The following is a 21,354-nucleotide window of genomic DNA, read 5'->3' as shown; positions in this document are numbered from 1 at the left end:
GCCCTTTAAATAGCCCCCAGAGCCCATCACTACCCCAGGGCTCTGGAGGCTATTTAAAGGACCGAAGCTCCAGCCAGGAGAGCAGGGCCACAGGGCTTGTCGCACTCCGGCCGGGGCTCCAGCCAGGAGAGCGGGGCCGCGGGGCTTGCAGCGCTCCGGCCAGAGCTCCAGCTGGGAGAGCGGGGCCACGGGGCTTGCTGCGCTCCGGCCGGGGCTCCAGCCAGGAGAGCGGGGCTGCGGGGCTTGCCGCGCTCCAGCTGAGGCTCCAGCCGGGGCCACAGGGCCCCAGGCTATATATGCTCTCCCAGCTGAATTCTACCCCCAATCCTGAGCAAACCCCTCTGGGTGATGATCTAAAAGGCACTCAGATGTAGGGCCAGCTGCAATAGGGTAGGTGACTTCCCAGCCTGGGGGTGAGGGAGAGGGAGAGAGAGCACAGAGGGACCGGTGGCATCTTAAAGACTAACAGATTTATTTGGGCATAAGCTTTTGTAGGTAGAAAACCCACTTTTTTACCCACAAATGCTTATGCCCAAATAAATCTGTTAGTTTTTAAGGTGCCACCGTACTCCTTGTTGTTTTTGTGGATACAGACTAACATGGCTACCGCACTGATACAGAGAGACTGGAGTCTCAATGCAGTGGGCATGTACACCAGCACCACTGGGAGAGACCAGGACATGGGACAGATGGGGTGGGGCTCGGGACACAGTTGGGGACAAATTGGTGGGAGGGGTTAGGACACAGGAAGCAGATAGAAGGCTGGGAAAATGGGCAGCTGGGGAAGGACACTGGAGAAGGGGACTGGACACAGTGGGGAATAGGAGGACCGGGGAAAGGGAAGCCTTTTTCTTCACTATTTTGGTGAAACATTACTAATCCCATCATTTTGCACAGTGTTGCCCAAAATGTGTTCAACTCTTGTTTCTCCATATAAATAAGATATGCAGACCTGACATTGACCAACAGAATAATTATTACATGATTTAGGATTCTAAGCAGCTAGAATCTAAGTAAGCTATGTCTAGCACATCTGTGAATGCCTTGGGGATTTTTTGCTTGTTTTGGTGATAGTCTCAGCCATAAGCAATTTTTGTATATTTATCTGGAAAGTATAAGCAAATATTAGTTATTGGCATTGATGAAATATTTGTAAATTCATATACAAATGAGCTGCAGCCTTGGACCCTTGGGAAGTAGTTATTGGGGCTCTTAGGGTCTGGTTTTCAAAAATCAAGTGCAAGAGTAGGCCTAATTTGCATGCACTATTCCCAGGGCCAACTTTATGAATGGTGGGGCCCGATTTGAATACCCCAATTTGAATACTTCCCCCTCGCGCACCACCACCAGCTGAGTAAAAAAACAATTAAAATTAAAAAATTAAAAAGATGCCTAAGGTGCGAGACCTTCTTAGGTGTAGGGCACAATTCTGGGAAATTGACCTAAAGCCGGATCTGACTATTCCTGTGATTATGCCTACAAATGGGTATTTGCATGCAGAAATAGCCACGTAACTGTGTTGCTGGGGCTCTTGGATTCTAAAAGTAACAAGACTTGACATTTCCCACAATTTATTTTAAATAGAAATCACATCAAAATGTTCAGACTCACAGAAAGTACATTTCTCTTTTGAAAAATGAAAATTCAGTATGGCTGCAGATGCAACAAGCCTTAAAAAATAATTAGGTCCTTCAGTTGGGGGTGAAATCAGTACACCTGTGACTTGCTCTGGAAATATCACTACCTGCCTCATGTATTTTACAGGTATCTTCTGCTTTTGATTGCCGCTTTAAAAAAAAAATCAAGATGACTTTTATAGGTATTATTATTCCAGAATGTTTTGGTTCTTAAAAATTGGAAGGAAGTGCAAACTGGAAGAGTTTTAGGAAGTGGGCGCTAGATATAAACAGCATTTGGTATCTTCCACTGAAAGTAGCAAGACGCAGAAACTGACTGATAGAAATTTAGTGCCATCTGATGTGTCTAATTACATATTTGGCCTGGCTGAATTACAGTACTTCATCTTTGAGCTGCTGCCATTGAGCTACCGCTGAGAATAGTTTTAGAACTGTTTTTCATATGATTTTCTGTGTTCAGGAAGAAAGCTATAATAATAATTAATAATGATAATACTTGGAGATCACTGATAGTCTTCCCATTTTACCTAAGACGAAACTATGGTAGAGAAAGATTGTGACTTGCCCAAGGTCTCAGAGGAGGTCTACAAGAGGCAGAAATAGGACCCAGTTATCCTGAATCAAGGCCCCTGGTAGTAAAACCCTGAATTTGCTTTAACTGTAAGATCATCTTCGTGGAACCATTCAGAATGTAATCCTTTAGTTATCACAAGTCCAGCACAAGTTTTCCTGCCCTGATCTGGGATTGATCATGTCTATCAGCTAAACCTCGTGATGTTTCTGGGTCAACTACTGTTGCTAAAGAAGCAGAAGGTGGACGTGGTATGGGATGAATGCCTGAAAATGAAAATAAATAGTGTGATAGATTCAATCAATATAAAAAGAATTATACCTATGGCCAGGAGAGAGAGAAATATCATGCTATGAAAAAGCAAATAGCGTTTAAGGCCAGAAGAGACCACTGAATCATCTCCTGTAACTTCTGGTATGTCACAGTCCAGCAAAGCCACCCAGCACCCTCACACTAAACCCAACAACTAAAATTAGACTAGAGTGTTGCAGCCAACAGGAGACTAAACAAACCATTCAGGAGAAATAAGCAGCTGTGCTCAAATCATGTCAATTATATTTTTTACTCAAATTATAAATGAACCCCTCCCTTCAGAAAAGTACACAATCCATTGTTTTAAACTCTACGTAAGTACATTTTCTACAAATCAGTTTTATGACAACTAAATGTGATAAATGAAATTAAAATGTTCATAATAACTTCACAAATATCACATGGGTTCTGTTGTAATAATTTGGGCTTAGAGGGCCTACGTCAGTTGTGATCCTAACTCTGAGCCTAACTGTGGGAAAGTGGATGGAAGTTTGTAACATCTGTAATAACAAATGTCAGAAAATGTTGATGGGGGGAAAAGTCACAAACGTCCAGCTCAGACTGTTATATAAGGTTGTTTATAAAAATCAGTAAAAGTGAAAAACTAGAGTGAGTTAGTCTCAACAAAAGGGCTTTTACCAACATAACTCAAGGAATGTATTCAAAATCATGCTTTATAAATAAGAAAAGCGTGGAATTGGCATGTCAGAAATTAGGCCTAATAGGTGAAAAAAATAATGAAAAGGTGGATTATTCCACCCATCACCTCTCTGTTGGGACCCTTAAAAAGAGATTGCGGGGGTGGGGGCAGGACTGATGAATTGACAGCAGGAATTCCTGGAAGAGAGTAAAGGTTTTCAAGCCTGTGCCTCAGTCCAGCAACTTCATCCTTTGCTTGGGGATCTCAAAGGTCACAGCATCATCGTGAAATCCAGACCTTGACACACCAGCAGAGACTCCAGCTGGGGACACATGAGATCCTGCTTTGTCTCCATTTCCCTTGTGTACTCTTTTCTGCTCCACTATTTTCCCTTCTCTTTCTCTCAGCTTTCTGTCCAATCTGATCCTGGAGTCAGCTATATCACACAGCATCAGCACAGTGAGACAAGGAAGCCCATCAGCTCTACACAGTTCTGCCCAGCCTGAGAAAAACTGGTACAGGAGAGGGACCAGGGCAATCAGATGATGTTGCAGGCCCAGAGCAGGTTAGCCATGATAGCAGAATATCTATCTATGACTGATTTGCTGCCCAGAATCTCAAGAACATCAACAAAGCCGTTTTCCCGCTACCCTTACTAACCTGTCTCTTCACCCCCTCGTGTCTATCTGTTTATCAAAAGCAGGAAAAGTAACCATCCTTCACATCTCAGAAATGAACCCTTTCCTCTCCACTAAGAAGACTTGTCCAACTAAATAAGGGACTCAAACTAACATCCTTTCTTCAAAAGGGACTTTGATGGGTGTTAGTTAAGTTTGTCTCATATCATCTTTTAATTCCAACTGTAAAAAGCGTTATCAATTTTAAACAGCTTTATAACTTGTTTTAGCTCTCCCAGCCCCGTATTTTAGATAATACATTCCTAAGTGATTGTGGCATGACTTTTAGTGTGTTTGCCATGCAAATAACAAACCAACATCTCTGTATATCCAAACCCCAAATCTTGTTTACTGTCAGACAGTGACAGCGTCATGTTAACACCTTTAAATCTTTGGGTCTATATATTCCATCTACATTAATAGCAGCACTGCACATAATGTGAGTGCCTTCAACTCCAAGAATGTGGGATAGAAATGAATGTGGAAAACTTTGGACTTCAGAGGAAGCCTCTACGGAATGCAGTTGAAATCCTTGGTTATATGTATCTATTTGTATTTATAACACAACGATCTCAGTGATATCCTTTTCCAGAGACCAGGGCCTGCACTGAGTTGAACACCTCATCTGCCAGCAGTGTTCAGAACTTAACTAACTTTTGCTGTCAAGTGCAAAGTGCTTGGCATGTGAATCCCTGGTTTTGTAGGTAGTTCCCTTCTGTATCGCTCTGGATGTTCTAAGGCACCGAGGAGATATTCCATTAAAAGAATCAAACAAGAAACAGGACTGAGTTTGGATAAAGGGTTCTGTTTCTGTCTAATTTCAAACCTGGAAATCCTGGACACCCCATCATCTCGGGCATTGGCACTCTCACTGAAGGACTGTCTGGATATGTGGACTCTCTACTCAGACCCTCTGCCACCAGCACTCCCAGCTTTCTCCATGACACCACTGATTTCCTGAGGAAACTACAATGCATTGGTGACCTTCCAGAAAACACCATCCTAGCCACCATGGATGTAGAGGCTCCCTACAGGAACATCCCACACACAGATGGAATACAAGCTGTCAGGAACAGTTTCCCCGATGATGCCACAGCACAACTGGTTGCTGAGCTCTGTGCCTTTATCCTCACACACAACTATTTCAAATTTGATGACAATATATATCTCCAGATCAGTGGCACCGCTATGGGCACCCGCATAGCCCCACAATATGCCAACATTTTTATGGCTGACCTGGAACAACGCTTCCCCAGCGCTCATCCACTCACGCCCGTTCTCTACCTACACTACATTGATGACATCTTCATCTGGACCCATGGGAAGGAGTCTCTGGAAAAATTCCACCACGATTTCAACAGCTTCCACCCCACCATCAACCTCAGCCTGGACCAATCTACATGAGAGGTCCACTTCCTTGACACCATGGTGCAAATAAGTGATGGTCACATTAACACCACCATATACCGAAAACCTACCGACCGCTATGCCTACCTTCATGCCTCCAGCTTCTATCCCGGGCACACCACACGATCCATTGTCTACAGCCAAGCACTGAGGTACAACCGCATCTGCTCTAACCCCTGAGACAGAGACCAACACCTACAAAATCTCCACCAAGCATTCTCAAACTACAATACCCGCACAAGGAAATAAGGAAACAGATCAACAGAGCCAGATGTGTACGCAGAAGCCTCCTACTGCAAGACAAACCCAAGAAAGAAACCAACAGGACTCCACTGGCCATCACATACAGTCCCCAGCTAAAACCCCTCCAACGCATCATCAGGGATCTACAACCCATCCTGGACAATGATCCCACACTTTCACAGGCCTTGGGTGGCAGGCCAGTCCTCGCCCACCGACAACCTGCCAACCTGAAGCATATTCTCACCAGTAACTGCACACCGCACCATAGTAACTCAAACTCAGGAACCAATCCATGCAACAAACCTCGATGCCAACTCTGCCCACATATCTACACCAGCGACACCATCACAGGACCTAACCAGATCTGCCACATCATCACCGGTTCATTCACCTGCACGTCCACCAATGTAATATACGCCATCATATGCCAGCAATGCCCCTCTGCTATGTACATCGGCCAAACTGGACAGTCTCTACGGAAAAGGATAAATGGACACAAATCAGATCTTAGGAATGGCAATATACAAAAACCTGTAGGAGAACACTTCAACCTCCCTGGCCAGACAATAGCAGATCTTAAGGTGGGCATCCTGCAGCAAAAAAACTTCAGGACCAGACATCAAAGAGAAACTGCTGAGCTTCAGTTCATCTGCTAATTTGACACCATCAGCTCAGGATTAAACAAAGACTGTGAATGGCTTGCCAACTACAAAACCAGTTTCTCCTCCCTTGGTTTTCACACCTCAACTGCTAGAAGAGAGCCTCTTCCTCCCTGATTGAACTACCTCATTATCTCCAGCCTGCTTCTTGCTTGCATATATATACCTGCACCAGGAAATTTCCACTACATGCATCTGACGAAGTGGGTATTCACCTACGAAAGCTCATGCTCCAAAACTTCTGTTAGTCTATAAGGTGCCACAGGCCTCTTTGCTGCTTTTACAGATCCAGACTAACACGGCTACCCCTCTGATACCTGTCTAATATGGATCTGATTAGTTGCAGAAAAGAGTCAGAATATTTTTTATGGATGCTCTTTAAGCAGCTGGTCAAAACCTGAGAATCATGCAGCACCCCTACTCTTATTCTGTGTAGCGGAGCTCTGCACCACCCTGCTGGATGGTTCAACTCAGCTGTTCCCTGGTCAGGTCCCAGATAAGCCCAGAAAAGCAGTCCTGCCAACTCCACCATGCCTCACTTGATCCTGCTGCCTCCCTCACTGCACTGGAAATGAGAAAGCTAATAAATGGTAGACAGATAGTGATAAGTGATTTGCATTGTTGATTGCTTGGTACATTACAGGGACTGCAGTGTTTCCTGTGAAGCTGCTTGCACAGTGTGCCATAGTCTTTGGTCTTGTGAAATTAGCAATATAAGTCTCTGGCTTTATATTAGAGCTGTCAATTAATTGCAGTTATCGCAGTGCAATTAACACTTTTTTTTAAACAAGTATTAATCTCACAACTGTGGAGACAGTGCAGACAGACAATCCTTGTAAATTACCTGCAATTTTCGCACTGCCATGGAATCAGACAGGGGAGCTTGATTCACAATCTTATCTTTGTTTTTCTCTCTGACAAAAAGCTTGTCCAGCATTTTGAATGTGCACTACTTCACAAGCTCTTCATCCAGGAAAGGCTTTTTCTTTTTTGCTAGTGCCCACATTTTCTGAAGAGAAGCAGCTGTCACTTTTTTCTGGACAGTCGCTGTTCTTGTGAGAATGACATTTGAAGTATGATACAAAGTCTTCAGATTTTCAATTTTGTCATATCTTGAAGTGCTGCCAGGAGGACAGGCTGCAATGCGTTGAAGTTACTGTGCTTTGATTCAAAGTGATGCCTCCTGTTGATGACCTTACAGGCAGATACAGTGGCTTGGCATATTAAATAAGAACATAAGAATGGCCATACTGGGTCAGACCAAAGGTCCATCTAGCCCAGTATCCTGTCTTCTGACAGTGGCTAATGCCAGGTGCCCTACAGGGAATGAACAGAACAGGTAACCATCAAGTGATCCATTCCTTGTTGCCCATTCTCAGTTTCTGGCAAACAGAGGCTAGGGACAACAAAATTGTGTAGTGTAGACAAGGCCCAAGATAAGGGTGGATATTTGGACATACAGCCAAAAGGAGTAAATGGGGACTGGAACTAGGACATGGAGCCAAAGTCGGGGGGATTGAGACAGGCATTGAGCCAAGAAGAGATAGGAGGTGGAAACATACTGGGACAAGGACAGTCTAGAGGAGCAAGGGCAGAAGGGTCTGTAACCACTAGAATTAAACATGGCCCTCTGAAAACCTGGAACACCTGGATTCCAGAATCTCAACATTCCTTTGCTGGCAGCAGATTGCTTTGTCAATGGGTTTCACAGCTGATGTCTCATCTCCCTTCTAGTGGGCTGGCCCACAGAGGATTACAGCTCACTGCTATCAGTTAGTGTGTTCACTCAAGTGGCAGAGATTTATGCTGTGAATCTAAAGGTTCTAACCCTGCTGATGAACCATGTGATTCCACATGATGGAATTTCTGGTATTTTCAATTTTCTTTTTTTTTAAATCTAGGACATCACATACAACCCCCACCCCCAAAAAACCCACTATGTTAAAAGATCATTAAGGTTGCAGTGCCAAGTACTGAAAAGCTGGTAATTCCAGAATTAAGTTTATTCATGCATGTGCATTATGATAGTGTTTAATTACATTGTCTTGGACTATTTTTTCTACAAGCTTTCTGATTTCTTCAGGGCACGGACAGGACAGTGTTTACTGAATGAGCAGTTATTCAGTATTTTGTTTTCTCCTCATCATTCATTGCGTTGCCCTATACTTCAGTTGCTGCACCCCATACAAATGTTACTCTGAATGCAGAATTCAGAGGGTATTTGTTTATTGTTTCCTGGTGATTTTAGGCCTCATCCTTCATTCACTGAGATCTGGCAAAATCCCTGAATTGAATGGGAGCAGGATCAAGTCCTTTTTGCAATACTGACACTGCATTAATAATGTTTTCTGCATTTCTTTTCCTAGGGTGTTTTCAACAAGAACACAAAATTTGTTTATGGAGTTGACGTAGGAAAAAAAAAGTATCTAGAGCAATTCAGGTTGTACAGGTTACAAACTTCACAATCTCTACAGTTGGTGCTTAAACCAATCACAGTCCAGCAAAAGATTTAAATCTCCTCCATAACAGTGAAATCTTTAACAACAATTTGACCCAAATTTCAATCCAGCTTCTATATTTGTTCAAACAGACAAGTGAATAGGATGTGGTCTACTTCCGGAATGGTAAACAGGAAGCAATGATTCAGATACTGTCTCTGGGTCAGGGTAATTGTGCATCAAATTGCCTGGCTAGTTACTCAAGAGAATCATGTTTCATTTCATTCATTGACCCAAACTTATTCCCTAATTCACAAAGGGCCCCTCATCTGTTGGTGTGAATTAGTAAGGCATTACTGTTAGTGGCGGAAGACATATCCTGTATGAAAGACTTTATAAACTTACCTATTCATGTGGATGGAAGTTCCTTGTCTTGAGAAGGAGTTTGTGAACCTGGGTTAGGATGAGCAGTACAAACAGAACATACATACAACTTGCTAAATATACACTTTACATTTAATAGAGAATGCAGAGTGTTTCAGTAAAAAACCTACTATATTAGAACATTGGCTACTTTACTGGATCACATATTTGTAGCTGGACTGCTGTGATATACTCCATGTCAGGATACACGCTGAGACCAGACAGAAACTGAAGCTTGTGCAGAATGCAACTCCCTACATTACATCAATGGTCTGTCATCTACATTCGTTGTCCAGGTGAATTTCAAAGAATTGATTTGAATCTAAAAAACCGTAAGAGACCTGGTTAACTAACCCACTGCCTGCCAGCTTATGTCCTGCTGTTGCTGTTGTGGATCATAGGTTTTAAAGGTTGCGGTCAGGGCATACTCTGTGAGGGGTCCTCAACTTTTAAGTGTGCCTTGACCCATGAGAGTGAGGATTGATAAGCCAGCTATCTGGGAAAGGTGGTGTATAGGTGTGGCATCCTGTACCTCAAAGCAGCACCCTGGAACCCCCATATTCACCCCAATCATATAATTATGATATATTTCATACAAAGCATGCCATGTAAGATATCATATGAAAAGTCATGATCTGCTGAAACCCATTGTTCTGTCAAAATATGTATCTCGTTAGTGTGTATGAAGTTATGAAATTTTGCTGTATGGTTGTTACTGAAGTATGTTGTTAGTTTGAGAGTCTCTACTTCTAGTCCCCCAGTAACAACAAGGGTGGTGATCCCTGCCCTGGAGGGTGTTAAGTGATGATTAATCAGCAGGGGAGTTGTAAACAAAGGATTTACAATACTGTAAGAGGGCTGCACAAGCATCGCACAATGGGCAGGGATTGCTCAACTCTATGACTCAGCAAAGCCCAGCCAGGACATGTCTGGCTCTGGGCTAGTGTTTTCCAGGCACATGGACTGAGGACATATAATGGGTGACGGTGGCATCATGCTTTTGCCTTTCTCCTCCCCCACCTACACTGGAAGCAACAAGTACACTGGGAAGAGCAAGGCCGTGTCTACGCTGCACTTTCGTCGTTCAAATTTTTGTTGCTCAGGGGTGCGAAAAAAACCACAGCCCTGAACGACAAAAGTTTGAATGACAAAAAGCACTAGTGTGGACAGCGCTTCATCAGCCGGAGACGCTCTCCCAGCGATGAAGCTACCGTTGCTCATTCAGGGTGGTTTTATTTTGTCACAGGGAGAGCTCTCTCCTGGCGACAAAGAGCGGCTACACTACGCACCTTACAACAGTGCGGTGGCACAGACTTGAACTGAGGAGACTGGTCCCGGGCTTAAATGGGAAGCCTGTGTATTAAGAACTGTAACAGCTAGTGGAATGAGAAAACTGCTTGATCCATATTCTGCCTAGTCTAATAAGGTTTAAGATTTAGACTGTGCCCTTATCTTTTATTTTCTATGATAACTATTTGACCTTTTGTGCCTATCACTTAAAATCAATCTTTTTAATCAGTTAATAAATCTGTTTTATATTTTACCTAAAACAGTGTATTTTGGTTGAAGTGCTTGCGAAATCTCAGCTTAGTTTACAAAGGCTAGTGTGTGTCCTCTCCACATCAGGGGTGGGGAGGGTGTGGGCTGAGTAATGAATTTACACTGGTTAGGCTTTTTACCAGGGCGAGATGGTATATTCTGGGGGTGCAAGGCTGAGGGCTTGGGAGATTTGCTGGTGCCTTTCTCTATGTGATTCGTGAGTGGCTTTGGGAGCATTCATGCAATTAGCTGGGTGTGGGGCTCCACATGCTGTTGTGCTGAGTGATAACAGCACCTGAAGGGGTTTGCTGCTTGTCACTAGCAAAGCATTGTGATAGACAGCCCAGGCTGGAGAGTTAAGGGGGCACACCGACATCTCAGTTCCAGGTTGTACCCCAGGGATCCCGTCACATAGGGTAATAAAGCATTTGACTTGGAGTTACTCATTTGATTGTCTGTAGCATGCTCGAATGATACAGCACTGGACTGGGACTCAGGATTCCTGCAATCTGTTCCCAGATCTGCCACTTACCTGCTCTGTGACCGTAGGCAAGTCACTTCACCTCTTTGTGCCTCTGTGTCTCTTCCCACCCTTTATCAGTCTTGTCTGTTTAAAGTGTAAGCTTTCTGGGAGCTGGACTGTCCCTCATGTCTATACAGTGCCTACCACCAATGAGGCCCCCGTGCCAGCTGGGGCCACCAGGTGCTACTATTACAAATAATAAATAAGTAATGGACTTGTTTTGTGGCAGGTCATTTAAATTGTTAAATGATGATGTATGGAGATTTTGGTAACTACCCGGTTTTAATTTGTATGGAAATATTGTTAATTATGTTAAGCACCTAGAGTTGAAGACTGATTGCAGAGGTCTGCTTTTGGAGTTCATCACCCATCTATCCTCCCTCCAGCCACCTTTTTGTCCATCATGGCCCTGAACCTGCAGGACATATTCACAAGTAGTCCTATTGTATTCCAGGAGAGCAGTCTCCATTTTGTGATAGCATCCTCTGCATAAAGAGCAAACCCAGACAAGTGGTGAATAATGAAGCTGCAAGCAGCCCAGTGATTCTTCAAAGGCAGAGCCATGACCTCAACATTCCCAGTCTCTATCACTATCTGGGAAGGATAATCTGTAGGGCTGTCCTGAATTTAGGCTCCATTTAGGGCCTTCTCTCATTGGAATGAAGAGAAGTTTTAGCATTTCCTTAATTGGGAGCAGGGCTGTGCCATTGTGCTGCAGAAGGGAGTTCCTATTAGGCTACTTGGGCTCTGCACTGTACCACTGTTATCCAGGACAGGCACCAGGGTTTCTCGCACCCTAGGTGCACGGCCATTTCGCCGCCCCCCGCGCTGATCCCGCGGCTCCGGTGGAGGTGCCACAGGCATGCCTGCAAGAGGTCCACCGGAGCCGCGGGAGCATCCAACCATCCGCAGGCATGCCTGCGGCAGGTCAACCGGAGCCGCCTGCCACCCCCCTGGCAAAATGCCGCCCCCTCAATAATCCTGGCGCCCTAGGCAATTGCCTAGGCTGCCTAAATGGTAGCGCCGGCCCTGCTGTTATCCTCCTCACTTTTACCATGTATTTAAGCTGACACCTCACCCCATCTACTGCATCTTTGTAAATTGTCCTGTATCTCCCCATCTGTGGTATTGGACTTGGTATAATATTGATGTACCTTTTAGAGTATAAAAGCTTTTCAAATAAAACTCATGAAAATTTCATGAATGAAATAAAAGGGGCTTTTATTTTTATTTTTATTTTTGCTGCAAGCATTAAAGAAAATAGAGTGCTTGCTGTATTGTGACTAAAGTACTTTGTATTCACGGCACCAATATTTGGTTTGGAGAGTGACACAGGGTCCGCACAGGTTTCTGCCTTCTCGCCCTGTGCTGAGGCTGGTAAAATAAGAGTTCTCATGTTTTCTTCTGAAGTTTCAGCCTTGTGCTGTATTTTACTGTGCCACCGTGCAGTCCCCTTTATCCCCCAACAGTTATCCCCTTTCCAACCCGTTCCAGGGGCTCTTGGCCCTTGAGGCTCCCATCCTGTGGTGAGGAGAGAGAGCTGTAGCGTCCTGCCCCCTCCCAGGCTAGCTTCTTAACTGAGTTTTGTTCCCGACTTTTGTAGCTCACCCAGCCTTCAGCCCAGCTGTCGCTGCTTAGCTCAGTCTGTTGCAGTGAGCCAGCCCTTGCTAGGGCCTGCAGCTGGGCTCCCTGCTGGCTGCTTTGCACCTCTGCCCCTGGCCTCTCTACCCAAAAGCAGGGCTTAGCCAGCATTTTAGCAGAGCATTCAAGGGGTTTCACCCCTACCCTGCCACAGAGAGCATGAGTTTAAAACCTGTTAATCGTAATTATGACAGCAAAGGCAAATATTTAAATTGCAAACAAGACAGCCATCACACATTATGGGTGAGAATATGCCACGGGTTCACTGTATAAATGTGATCTCTGGTGAAGGAACAAGCTAATAGATTTACTCACAGGGAGGGGATGAGACCTCCCTGCCTTTTTCCCAGCTCCCTCACCTGTCTGTGAAAAGGAGGCCTGCAGGCATTCATGAGTTTTCCCCCTCAGACTTCACCTCATAAGCTGGTAAAAATTGCTTTTGGGCAACTTGAACATAGTCCTGCACTGGATTAGTGGCCCAGAAACCCTTTCTGAGAGAAGGGTCTCTGATCTCAACCCAGAGTTACGTGTTGGGATGAGTGCTAACCTGCTTAACATGGGCTATGTCTGATCTCTTTTTTGAGGTAGTGAGAACTCCTCATTGGGCCCTGCTTCTCTTTTTGTCACCATTTTCACCCGTGGATTGCTGGAGATCCTAACCTACACACAGGATAAGGAATAGGTTACATGAATACAGTGTTGGCAACCATGGTGCCTGTGGAGCTAGTTCCTAGTAGTTTTAGAATTGTTAATCTTTTAACTATAATTGTCCATTTATTAACTGTCAAAACAATCTTTGCAACCTCCTGTAGGTGATTAATATAACAGGGTGTTGTCTCTACTGTGCTGAAGAGACTAAGGCCACATCTACACTATAACAGCTATGTCAGGGACCGTGGTAATAATCTGGGCCTGCTAGGCCTAACGCAATTATAAGCTCAGTTTTTAAAAAGTGAATGAGAGTTTGTAAAATGTTACAGTAACCCATAACGAGGGATGCTGATGGAAGGAATATGGATAAGAGGCAGACTGAATTGACCCAAACAGGCCTACTGATATAATTCAAGGACTGAGTTAAGATCATGTCCATTAAACAAGACCACAAATCAATGGACCAAAATTAGGCATAATTGGAGAACAAAATAACCAAGGGATGAGCAATGCCTATTGCTCCTTTCTGAGGCCCTTAAAGAGGAGGGTGGGAGGGAGGGGAGCAGGGAGATTTTAGAAGTGAAAACTAAACAACTAGATAGTAGACTAGTATCAGAGGGGTAGCCGTGTTAGTCTGGATCTATAAAAGCAGCAAAGAATCCTGTGGCACCTTATAGACTAACAGACGTTTTGGAGCATGAGCTTTCATGGGTGAATACCCACTTCGTCAGATGCATGCATCTGATGAAGTGGGTATTCACTCACGAAAGCTCATGCTCCAAAATGTCTGGTCGTCTATAAGGTGCCACAGGATTCTTTGCTGCTTTTACAGATAGTAGACTGGAAGGGGTGAGCTTCACCCTCATGGCTCCTGCTCCCATCTCCTGGGACGCACCATAACACAACTAGGCCTTCACTGTCCTGACCAAAGAGAGGGATCCAGAGGACATCGCCACCTTCACTGCTCCAGACTTTGGTTCCTGCTGTCACCCATCCCCCCACTCTGTGTCTGTTCCTTTCCCCACCTGAGCTTTTCCTCTTTCCTATCCCTCTTCTTTTTGCCAACGTTTAATAAGTGTTCGGCTAAGGCTGAATATTTTGCAACATTGCTGTAAACCTCTGACCAGAGAGGCAACTAAAAACAATGCCTTAAACAGCCTGATTCAGGTACAAATTTTCCAGGTCTCAAAGGGTACGGCTACACTGTTTTAAAACACCTGGCAGCAAGTCTCAGAGCCTGGGTTTACAGGAGTGGCGGGACTGCTAGAAGAGGGAACGAAAGGAGAATGCAGCATACCAGAAAGAAGTCACGGAGCAGCTCTTAATAGTTATGGAGCACCAAGTGGACATGCTTAAGGCGATACTAGCTCTTCAAACCAAGCAGCTCCATGCCCACCCTCCCCTGCAGCCACTGTCGCAAAACTCTTCCTTATGCGCCCGTCCTCTTCCCCCCCCCCCAATACACTCATCAACCTCCTGGCTCCACTCTCTACCTGCAGCATTCCACTCCTCCCTCCTCACAGTCCAGCACTGCAGACTCCCAATACCCACTGCACTCAACACCCTTCCCTCTGCAGTTTGGCCCCGCTGAAGTACAGCACCTGCTGCATCGTACTCCAAAGGAGAAGGTTGGGTATGATCCCTGGACGTACACAAATCTGTAGCCGTCCTGGGACCCCTCCTCCTCTTGAGACCGTCCATTCCCCCATCCCCTTCCCTGCTGATGATTTTTTTTCGTTCAACTCTCTCCTCTGGTTGTTGTCTTTCAATAAAAGAATTGTGCTTGTTTGAAAGCAATCTTTATTCTATTCAGTGAAAGCAAAAAGAGCACTGCAAAGCAGCATAGAGTTATGTTAAGGCCCCTTCTTGCATCACGTGCACCGATCACCTGCTAGCATTACAATCACTGCAATCCCGAGCATAGCAACAAATATTAGTGGCTTTCAGCTTCAAATTGCTGCCTCAAAGCATCCTTGATCCTTATGGCCCTCCACTGTGCCCCTCTAATAGCCCTGGTCTCCGGCTGTTCAAACTCAGCCTCCAGGTGCTGAGTATCTGTGGTCCAGCCCTGAGTGAAGCTTTCACCCTTCCCTTCACAAATATTATGGAGCGTACAGCACACGGCTATAAGCATAGGAATATTGTCATCGGCCATGTCCAGCTTCCCACACAGGTATCGCCAGCAGGCTTTTAAACAGTCAAATGCACACTCCACAGTCATTCTGCACTTGCTCAGCCTGTTTTTGAACTGCTCCTTGCTGCTGCCAAGTTGCTTTGTGTATGGCTTCATAAGCCATGGCATTAAGGAGTAGGCAGGGTCTCCCAGGATCACAATGGGCATTTCAATTTTCCCTACAGTGATCTTCTGTCCAGGAAGAAAGTCCCTGCTTGCAGTTTCCTGAACAGGCCTGTGTTCTGAACGATGCGTGTGTCATGCACCTTTCCAGACCAGCCTGCATTAATGTCTGTGAAACGCCCACAGTGATCCACAAGCACCTGGAGAACCATTGAAAAATACCTCCTGTGATTAATGTACTCGGTGGCTAGGTGGTCTGGTACCAGAATTGGAATGTTCATGCCATCTATCACCCCTCCACAGTTAGGAAAGCCCATTTGTGCAAAGCCATCTACAATCTCATGCACGTTCCCCAGAGTCATGGGGAACAGGATGCAATTAATGGCCCTGCACTGTTGCATCAACACAACTCCAACGGTCGATTTTCCCACTCTGAACTGGTTAGCGACCAATTGGTAGCAGTCTAGAGTAGCCAGTTTCCACTTGCAATAGCCATGCAATTCTCCAGTGACAGGGCAGCTCTTATTCTTGTGTCCTTGCGCTGCAGGGCTGGTGCAAGCTCATCACACATCCCATGAATGTGGCTTTCCTCATGCGAAAGTTCTGCTACTACGAGTGGTGAGATCAATGTCGCACTCCTCTTGCCTTTGTAGTTTAAGGAATAACTCCACTGCCACCCGTGATGTGTTGGTCAGTGCGAACAGCATTCTTGTCAACAACTCAGGATCCATTCCTGCAGCCAGAAAGAGGCAGGGCAGGATGCACAGTACACAAATCATTGCCAAATGTGGACGGAAGCACAAGGATTGCTGGGATGTGAAGCAATGCATCACTGGGCATTGGGACAGAACCCAGGATGCCCTGCAATCCCTTCTGCCTTCCCACAAGTCTTAACGGCAAAAGAGGAAGAGGTGTTCTGTGGGTTAGCTGCACAGAGCGCACCGCTTTGAATAGCACCACAAGGGTGAACATGCTATTGCTCAGGCAGCTGTCAGTGTGAACACACAACAGCGGTTTTCCTTCGGCACCCTTTGAGCGGCACTGTAACTTTGGAAGTGTAGACATGATGTTATACTAAAAGTTTAGGATTTAGAAAGCATGTTTCTATTTTTATTTCTTAAATTATTTCAAACTATCTCTGATCTTTAGCCTACCACTTATAATAACTTAAAATCTATCTATCTGTAGTTAATAAACTTATTTTAATGTTTTATCCTTATCAGAGAGATTGTCTAAAGTGCTTGGGAAATCTGCTCAGGTTACAAAGGCTGTTGCATGTCCACTTTCCTATGAAGAAGTGGTGCACTAGGCAATGAGCTTAGACTTCTGACCAGTGCAAGATGGTACAGTTCTGGTGTGCAAGACTGGGGAGCTGGGGGGAATTAGCTGGAGCCTTCCATTAACGGCTCATGAGTGGCAGGGAGAGCATTCCTGTAACTCTGCTGGTTGTGTCCCTGATTCTGGATATCTGTGTGAGCGCAGTGCCTGTCAGAGGCTTGTTGCTTGACATCAGCATCACAGTGTGAGAGATAACTCAGGTTGGTGGGTTTGGAGGGCTCAGTGGTCCCACCGTCCAGGTTGCACCCAAGAACACCATTACAGGAAGTACTGGTTATTACCATTATTGGTAAAGCAAAAACCCAACCCCAAATCAAACCCATCTCAAATAGCAAACCAAACCCATCTCTTCCCAGATAGGAAACCAAACCCAACAGCTTAATTTTAATTCTGTTCTACTCTGCATTGATTTGGCCTCAACTGGACTATTATGTCCAGTTCTGGGCACCACATTTGAAATGTGGACTAATTGGAGAAAGTCCAGAGAAGAACAACTGTCATGGTATAAATCCCCACTCTGAACCTTAGAGTCCAAAAGATGGGCTACCAGCATGAATTCCTCTAAGCTTAATTACCAGCTTAGATCCTGTAGTGCTGCCACCAACCAGGACTTGGAGTGCCTGGTACACTCTGCTTCCCCTAAAATCTTCCCTGGGGACCCTAAGACCCAGACGCCCTGGATCTTAACACAAGGAAAGTAAACTCTTTCCCCCACCATTGCCTCTCCCAGGCTTTCCCTCCCTGGGTTACCCTGGAAGATCACTGTGATTCAACTCCTTGAATCTTAAAGCAAAGGGAAATGCACCTTCCCCCCTCCTCTTTTCCCCTCCCCAAGAGGTAATACAGATTCAAGCTCCGTGAATCTAAAACAGAGGAAATTCCACCTTTTCCCCTCCCTTCTCTCTCCCTGTCTCCCACCAATTCCCTGGTGAGTACAGACTCAATTCCCTTGAGCCTCAACAAGGGGAAAAAAATCCATCAGGTCTTAAAAAAGAAAAGTTTTTAATAAAAGAAAGAAAAAAAGTAAAAGTTGTCTCTGAAATTTAGATGGTAAATGTTACAGGATCTTTCAGCTTATAGACACTAGAGAGAAGCCTTCCCCTCAGCACAAATACAAATTAAAATCCTTCCAGCAAAATACACATTTGCAAATAAAGAAAACAATCAAAAAGACTAAACCGCCTTCTGCTGGTACTTACTATTTGAATAGAAAATTAGAGAGCCTGTAGGTATGTCTGGTCACTCTCAGAACCCAGAGAGAACAACAGACAAAACAAACAACACAAAACAAAGACTTGCCTCCACCAAGGTTTGAAAGTATTTTGTTTTCTGATTGGTCCTCTGGTCAGGTGGTCCAGGTTCACTGTTTGTAACCCTTTACAGGTAAAAGAGACATTAACCCTTAACTATCTGTTTATGACAGCAACAAAAATGATTAAAGATCTAGAAAACATGACCTATGAGGGAAGATTAGAAAACTGGGTTTGTTTAGTCTGGAGAAGGAAGGGGACATGATAACAGTTTTAATTACTTAAAAGGTTGTTACAAGAAGGAGGGAGCAAAATTATTCTCCTTAACCTCTGAGGATAGGACAAGAGGCAAAGGGTTTAAATTGCAGCAAGGGTGGTTTAGGTTGGATATTAGGGAAAAAAACTGTTAGGGTGGTTAAGCACTGGAATAAATTGCCTAGGAAGGTTGTGGAATCTCCATCATTGGAGATTTTTAAGAACAGGCTAGACAAACACCTGTCAGAGATGGTCTAGATCAGGGGTAGGCAACCTATGGCACGTGCGCCAAAAACAGCACGAGAGCTGATTTTCAGTGGCATTCACACTGCCCAGGTCCTGGTCACCGGTCCAGGGAGCTCTGCATTTTAATTTAATTTTAAATGAAGCTTCTTAAACATTTTAAAAACCTTATTTACTTTACGTACAACAATAGTTTAGTTATATATTATAGAATTATAGAAATGAGACCTAAAAACGTTAAAATGTATTACTGGCACACAAAACCTTCAATGAGAGTGAATAAATGAAGACTCGGCACACCACTTCTGAGAGGTTGCCGACTCTGATCTAGTTAATACTTAGTCCTGCCATGCATGCGGGGAACTGGACTAGATGACCTCTTGAGGTCCCTTCCAGTCCTGTGATTCTAAGATTCTAGTGGAAAACTCAAGTTTAGTTTTGTCTACAAAGCCATTTAAATTAAAAGCTGAAGTGAAATCAGAACAGAATTTTTCTTCCCCATTTTGCAACAGGACTGTAACATTAAGTGCATCTTCACTACCCGCCGGATTGGCGGGTAGTAATCGATCTACTGGGGATCGATTTATTGCATCTCATCTAGACGCAATAAATTGATCCCAGAACTCACTCCCCGTCGACTCCAGAACTCCACCAGAGGTGGTAGCGGAGTTGACGGGGGAGCTGCGGCTGTTGATCCTGCGCCGTGAGGACTCGAGGTAAATCGATCTAAGATACTTCGACTTCAGCTATGCTATTCACGTAGATGAAGTTGCGTATCTTATATCGATCCCCGCCCTCCAGTGTAAACCAGCCCATTGCAACTAGACAGAATGTTAATTCAGTGCACACTTAGGACCTGATCCTGAAACCCAATCTGTGTGGATTATCCTCTGTGAAATCCTGCTGAAGTCAATGGAAAGATTCCCACTAGTGTTAATAGACGTTGGTCTGGGCTGATAAAAAGAAGCATAGGAATGACTAGCGCAGATTTCTCCCTCTAAGCTGTACAGTTGGCTGCTAGTCAGGTACAGTGATGCTGGAAAGGGAGTGCCTGCTGTTGGTTTCAGTGGGCTGCTGGCTTGGCTCTGCCTGTGCAGATTATATTGCAGGCTTGTGGTGTTTATTTTTAAAATGCCTGGTGTACTTTATATATATAGTTGTATACACAAATTTATCCTGTACAAGGGATGAAACACACACATTTAAAATATGAAAAGTTTGTTGTATTGACCGTGTCAAGCCCATTTTCACTGATCTTCCAACAGCAGCAGTGTGTATCTCTCCAGCCTTTAAATCCTGGCTCCTCCTTCCTTCCTTCCAGAATCAGAATCCTAAAGTACTAACACAGTTTTCATAACAAATGGTGCATTCCAGGGTGATGCTGGTGATGGAGTTGCCTTTACTATCCCATTACTCAAATTGCCCTGTTATGAAAATTATAACTTGCTCTTCAGCAGAGAAAATCAGATTAACTGTAGATGTGCCTGTTGTCAGTAGCTACCGGTATGGTGCTCTGCTCTGTTCAATGCTGATATCAATCAGCTGTGTGCGTGTGCTCCCTCTGTGTGCTGACCCGGCTCTGCACAGATAGCTGACACAGCAAACCCCGAGAGAACCCCCAAAGACCACAGACTCTAGTAAGGTACTGTTGGTGTCACTAAGCATAACCCTACGTAACTCGGGAGGGTGGAAGGCCACAAGAGTATGGAGCCTTCCTGGTTTTAGGCCTCAGCAGACAAGAGTCCCTCCATGTTTGAACTTTAATCGACCTAAAAGGCCAGGTGTAACAGCCGTTATCAGTTGCAACAGTTCTAACTGGTCTAAAGCAGAAATAATGAGGCCTGTGCACCTTTAGCAGAAGGACAAGATAACTTGCAGAAGGAAAACTTACTAACGAGCTGCCGCGGCCAAGATTACTTAATGCACCTGCGCTTACGTAATTGTTACAGGGGGAGGAAGGAGGAGGAGGGAGGGGAAACGGGGGATTGCTAGTCAGTGAGAAAAGTTCTCATGGATATAAAGGAACAGACTGCTTGTTTTAGGTGTGCTTGATCTGAGTCAATCTCCCTGCACCGCTTTGAGATCTCAAATAAACTTGGTTTGCTTCTCCACCCTGGTGTGTTTATTGGCGCGGCACACCAGGCGACGGACCTCCCCGCTGTTGCTTGGCCTCAGGCAGTTATCTGCCGGCAACAGTATGAAGGAACCCGAGCCAGGTTTATTGACAAACAAAGCTCAGTAATAGTTTCCTATAGACTCTACAGGACATACTACGAATATGTGCCCCCTGGCAATGGACACAGCTCAGTGGCAGGACTTTTTACTGCCCCCTAGGCTGGACAAAGATGCGCACTCCGGGACCTACTTTTATACAGTTACAGGACAGATTACTCATCCCTCCTGATGTATTGAGGTACAGCCCCTTGGCTCATTCGGGTGCTGTCTACCCTTTGATCATGTTGTTCCAGACAAACAGATCTATCCATCATGCTGTCCTGTCTTTAAGATGCACCTGCCTGTTCCTTGTTATGTCTATGGAGTGTCCTGATGTCATCTTGGCACAAGTTCCTCTTCTCACCACTTCTGTGAGTGAGGCCTGCCTCTGGCTCAC

General features: G+C 44.8%; 1 long non-coding RNA gene across 1 annotated transcript in view; it reads right to left on the bottom strand.

The window, feature by feature from the left end:
• Nucleotides 1-1,554: 1,554 nt before the first annotated feature.
• The window catches only part of LOC115648104, a 33,227-nt gene continuing 13,427 nt past the window's right edge, over nt 1,555-21,354 (bottom strand). The window contains exons 3-4 of the long non-coding RNA XR_003999462.1: nt 13,258-13,370; nt 1,555-2,474 (exon numbers count right to left, since the gene is read on the bottom strand). This is a non-coding gene — a long non-coding RNA (uncharacterized LOC115648104). The remainder of the gene's footprint in view (nt 2,475-13,257; nt 13,371-21,354) is intronic.

This window comes from Gopherus evgoodei, chromosome 3 (genome assembly GCF_007399415.2).
Source record: "Gopherus evgoodei ecotype Sinaloan lineage chromosome 3, rGopEvg1_v1.p, whole genome shotgun sequence".
NCBI classification, from domain to species: domain Eukaryota; kingdom Metazoa; phylum Chordata; order Testudines; family Testudinidae; genus Gopherus; species Gopherus evgoodei.
The sequence above is the reverse complement of the archived record's forward strand: the minus strand, read 5'-3'. Positions and strand labels throughout refer to the sequence as shown.